A 5000-nucleotide genomic window follows, 5' to 3' on the forward strand; every position below is an offset into this window, starting at 1 on the left:
GCTCCGGGGGGGGCAGGCTTAATAGTCGTTCCCCAGGCAGTCCGGGAGAGGCTTAAGAGTCATCCCCCGACAGTGTGGGTGTGGGTGTGGGCGGGGGGGAGGCTTAGCAGTCGTCCCCAGGGCGGTCCGGGGGTGGGGGGAGGCCTCAGAGTCGTCCCTCCGAGAGCCGTGTCGGCGGCGGTGGCGGGTGTCAGGCTTTACATCCAGCCTCCGGAGGGTGAGCGTCCTCGGACGCGATGCAGCCGCCGCAGAGAGGCAGCCTCCGAGGCAGGGAGCGGAGCACCGAGGCTGGGGAGTGGGGAGCAGGAGCCGGGGGGGGGGAGGTGGGGGGCGTTCAGGACAACAGGTCAACCCCCGGGAAGCGGCTGTCAAATGTTCAAAGTCCCCACTCGGCCACCAGGTCAAGCCCCGGGAAGCGGCTGTAAAATGTTCAAAGTCCCCCCCGGGACAACAGGTCAAGCCCTGGGAGGCGGCTGTCAAATGTTCAAAGTCCCCACCGGGACAACAGGTCAAGCCCTGGGAGGCGGCTGTCAAATGTTCAAAGTCCCCACCGGGACAACAGGTCAACCCCCGGGAAGCGGCTGTCAAATTTTCAAAGTCCCCGTTCGGCCACCAGGTCAACCCGCTGAATCTACTGGGTTGACCTGGCGGCCGGTTTGCTTTCCGGCCACCAGGTCAACCCATTGGATTCGACGGGTTGACCTGGCGACCGGTTTGCTTTCCGGCCACCAGGTCAACCCATTGGATTCGACGGGTTGACCTGGTGGCCGGTTTGCTTTCCGGACCGGATGTCACCCCACTCCCAGGGCAGCGCGGCAGTGGTGCTGAGGACCGCAGAGGGGGGGCTTAATAGTCGAGAGGGAGCAGGTCCGGGGGAGGCTTAATAGTCGTCCCCCGAGGACTCCGGGGGCCAGGCTTAATAGTCGTCCCCCCCCCCCCCCCCCCGGGCGCTCCAGGGGGGAAAGCTTAATAGTCCTCCCCCGAGGACTCCGGGGGCAGGCTTAACAGTCGTCCGCCCCGGGCGCTCCAGCGGGAAAGCTTAATAGTCCTCCCCTGACAGTGTGTGTGTGTGTGGGAGGGAGGCTTAGCAGTCTTGCCCCGGGTGGTCCGGTGGGGGAGGCTTAGCAGTCATCCCCCGAGGACTCCGGGGGCAGGCTTAATAGTGGTTCCAGGGGAGGCTTAATAGTCTTCCCCCGGGCAGTCCGGGAGAGGCTTAATCGTCATCCCCCGACAGTGTGTGTGTGTGTGTGTGGGGGGGAGGCTTAGCAGTCTTCCCCCAGGCTGGGTGGGGGCCTGGCGGGAGGCGTCGCAGTCTTCCCCCGGGCGGTCCGGTGGGGGAGGCTTAGCAGTCGTCCCCAGGGCGGTCCGGGGGTGGGGTGGGGTGGGGGGCCTCACAGTCGTCCCTCGGAGAGCCGGGTCGGCGGCAGTGGTGGGTTTACGTCCAGCCTCCGGAGGGTGCGCGTCCTCGGAGGCGATGCAGGCGCCGCAGAGAGGCAGCCTCCGAGGCAGGGAGCGGAGCACCGAGGCTGGGGAGAGGGGAGCAGGAGCCGGGGGCTGGGGGTGGGGGTGGGGGGCGTTCAGGACAACCGGTCAAGCCCCGGGAAGCAGCTGTCAAATGTTCCAAGTCCCCACTCGGCCACCAGGTCCACCCCAGTCTAGCAATGGGGTTGACCTGGCTGACGGCCGGTTAGTATCAAGGTAAACTCACCGTCGTCCACAGGAGGGCAGCTCTCAGGCCGGCCGGCTGCGGCTGACTCTGGGGCGGCGCCCGGTCCCGGCAGCGAGGGGCGGGGGGCGCGGAGCGAGACGGGGCTAACCGGGGGGGGGGGGCGCCTCCTGCGACTTTGGGGGCCGCGGGTCGTCAGTGGCGTGCAGGCCGGGCCTCTCCCGGGGGATTCGGGGGGGCGGTCCTGCGGGCCGGGCGCAGGGGGCTCGGGCGAGCCCGGGCCGGTCCGCCCCGGGGCCGGGGTCTCCGCCTGCGGCTCAGGGGGGCGCGGGTCGTCGGGGGAGGAAGCCCGGGGGAGCTGCACACCGGCCCGCCAGGCCAGGCCTGGCCTGGATGGCCGCGGGGGGATTCGGGGCGGTCCCGCGGGCCGGGGGCCGGGCGCAGGGGAGGCGGGGGGTCCGAGCGAGTCCGTCCCGGGCCCGGGGCCTCCCCCTGCGGCTTTGGGGTCCGTGGGTCCCCGCTGGCGGAAGCCACTGGGAGCTGGACACCCGCCGTCCGTCCCGCCTGGCCAGGCCTGGCCTGGGTGGCCGCGGGGGGATTCGGGGCGGTCCCGCGGGCCGGCGGCCGGGCGCAGGGGAGGCGGGGGGTCCGAGCGAGTCGGTCCCGGGCCTGGGGTCTCCCCCTGCGGCTTTGGGGTCCGTGGGTCCCCGCTGGAGGAAGCCGCTGGGCGCTGGACACCCGCCGTCCGTCCCGCCTGGCCAGGCCTGGCCTGGGTGGCCGCGGGGGGATTCGGGGCGGTCCCGCGGGCCGGCGGCCGGGCGCAGGGGGTCCGAGCGAGTCCGTCCCAGGCCCGGGGCCTCCCCCTGCGGCTTTGGGGTCCGTGGGTCCCCGCTGGAGGAAGCCGCTGGGCGCTGGACACCCGCCGTCCGTCCCGCCTGGCCAGGCCTGGCCTGGGTGGCCGCGGGGGGGGATTCGGGGCGGACCTGCGGGCCGGCGGCCGGGAGGGTCCGGGCCAGTCCGCCCCATGCCCGGCGTCTCCCCCAGCGGCTTCGGTGACCCCGGGGGGGGTCCTCCGCGGAGGAAGCCGGGTGGGTGGGGAGCCGGACCCCAGGCGCCCAGACCCGTGACCTGCGGCCGCGACCTCCGACTCGGCAGGAGCGACGAGGGGCTTTCCGGCCCGTCCCCCCCTCTCCTTCCCCCCCAGAAAAGGAGAGAGAGCTGACTCGGACCGGGAAAAGCTGCCTACGGCACCTGGGATTCCCAGGCGGTCACCCATCCAAGTACTAGCCAGGCCCGGGACGGTTTACCTTCCGAGATCGGACGGGATCGGGGGCGTTCGGTCCGGTATGGCCGTAGGCACCCGGCCCCGCGCCTCCTCGCCCGCTTTCCCCTGCCGACACCCGGGCCTGCCGCACGGTGAGCCCCGGTCGGACTGCCCCCCCCCCTGCGGCAGGGCCCCCGTCTCTCGCGGGCCCGGTCCTTTTTTCCTTTTCGAGCTCCGGGGCCCGGGCTGGCCGCCAGAGCCCCTCCGCCCGCCCTCCCCGGCGTCGGGGAAAATACTGTCCCGGACTTCCAGTGCGCCCGATCCTGTCAGCCGGGGGGTGGGGAGGGGCAGTCCCTCGCTGCGGCCGGGGAGGGTGAGCCCAGGGCGGCTTGCCTGCCGTGCGAGGCCCCTCTCGGCCACCAGGTCAACCCCGAGTCGAAAGGGCTGAAAAATTTTCAGAGTCCCCTCCCGGGCACCAGGTCAACCCGTGGAATCGGACGGGTTCACCTGCTGGCCGGTTCGCTTCCCGGCCACCAGGTCAACCCCTAGGTTGCCGACCGGCCTACCCAGTGGCCGGTTTGCTTTCCGGCCACCAGGTCAACCCCTAGGGGTTTTAACGGGGGCACGCCCGGTGGCCTCTTTCCCGTCCGGTCACCAGGTCAACCCGGATCTCCCTCCTTCCCTGGGCGTCCCCTCCTCGGAGGCGTCAGGTTCCATTTCCCCCCCCCCCCCAGACTTCCAGGGGCCCGATCCAGTCGGCCGGGAGGCAGTCCCTCGCTGCGGCCGGGGAGGGTGAGCCCAGGGCGGCCTGGTCCATGTCTCTAGTGGGCCCGATCCTTTTTTTTTTTTTCGAGCTCCGGGGCCAGGCCCGCCCGGGCAGCCCTCCTCGGAGGCGTGGGGCGATTCCCCCCCCCCCCAGACTTCCAGGGGCCCGATCCTGTCGGCCGGGAGGCAGTCCCTCGCTGCGGCCGGGGAGGGTCAGCCCAGGGCGGCTTGCCTGCCGTGCGAGTCCCCTCTCGGCCACCAGGTCAACCGCGAGTCGAAAGGGCTGAAAAATTTTCAGAGTCCCCTCCCGGGCACCAGGTCAACCCGTGGAATCGAACGGGTTCACCTGCTGGCCGGTTCGCTTCCCGGCCACCAGGTCAACCCGTGGAATCGGACGGGTTCACCGGCTGGCCGGTTCGCTTTCCGGCCACCAGGTCAACCCGTGGAATCGAACGGGTTCACCTGCTGGCCGGTTCGCTTTCCGGCCACCAGGTCAACCCCTAGGTTTTAAGGGGGGGGGGACGCCCGGTGGCCTCTTTCCCGTCCGGTCAGCAGGTCAACCCGGATCTCCCTCCTTCCCTGGGCGCCCCCTCCTCGGAGGCGTCAGGTTCCATTCTTTTTTCCAGACTTCCAGGGGCCCGATCCAGTCGACCGGGAGGCAGTCCCTCGCTGCGGCCGGGGAGGGTGAGCCCAGGGCGGCTTGCCTGCCGTGCGAGTCCCCTCTCGGCCACCAGGTCAACCCCGAGTCGAAAGGGCTGAAAAATTTTCAGAGTCCCCTCCCGGGCACCAGGTCAACCCGTGGAATCGAACGGGTTCACCTGCTGGCCGGTTCGCTTCCCGGGCACCAGGTCAACCCGTGGAATCGAACGGGTTCACCTGCTGGCCGGTTCGCTTCCCGGGCACCAGGTCAACCCGTGGAATCGAACGGGTTCACCTGCTGGCCGGTTCGCTTTCCGGCCACCAGGTCAACCCCTAGGTTTTAAGGGGGGGGACGCCCGGTGGCCTCTTTCCCGTCCGGTCAGCAGGTCAACCCGGATCTCCCTCCTTCCCTGGGCGCCCCCTCCTCGGAGGCGTCAGGTTCCATTCTTTTTTCCAGACTTCCAGGGGCCCGATCCAGTCGGCCGGGTGGCAGTCCCTCGCTGCGGCCGGGGAGGGTGAGCCCAGGGCGGCTTGCCTGCCGTGCGAGTCCCCTCTCGGCCACCAGGTCAACCCCGAGTCGAAAGGGCTGAAAAATTTTCAGAGTCCCCTCCCGGGCACCAGGTCAACCCGTGGAATCGAACGGGTTCACCTGCTGGCCGGTTCGCT

At 70.5% G+C, this 5000-nt stretch overlaps 1 non-coding gene across 1 annotated transcript; it reads right to left on the bottom strand.

Moving 5' to 3' along the window:
- Positions 1–2905: 2905 nt before the first annotated feature.
- LOC135978870 (5S ribosomal RNA) lies at positions 2906–3024 on the bottom strand. Its single transcript, XR_010596226.1, has one exon. It is a non-coding gene; the product is annotated as a 5S ribosomal RNA (ribosomal RNA).
- Positions 3025–5000: the final 1976 nt, after the last annotated feature.

The sequence above is a fragment of the Chrysemys picta genome, unplaced genomic scaffold (assembly GCF_011386835.1).
Source record: "Chrysemys picta bellii isolate R12L10 unplaced genomic scaffold, ASM1138683v2 scaf495, whole genome shotgun sequence".
NCBI lineage: Eukaryota > Metazoa > Chordata > Testudines > Emydidae > Chrysemys > Chrysemys picta.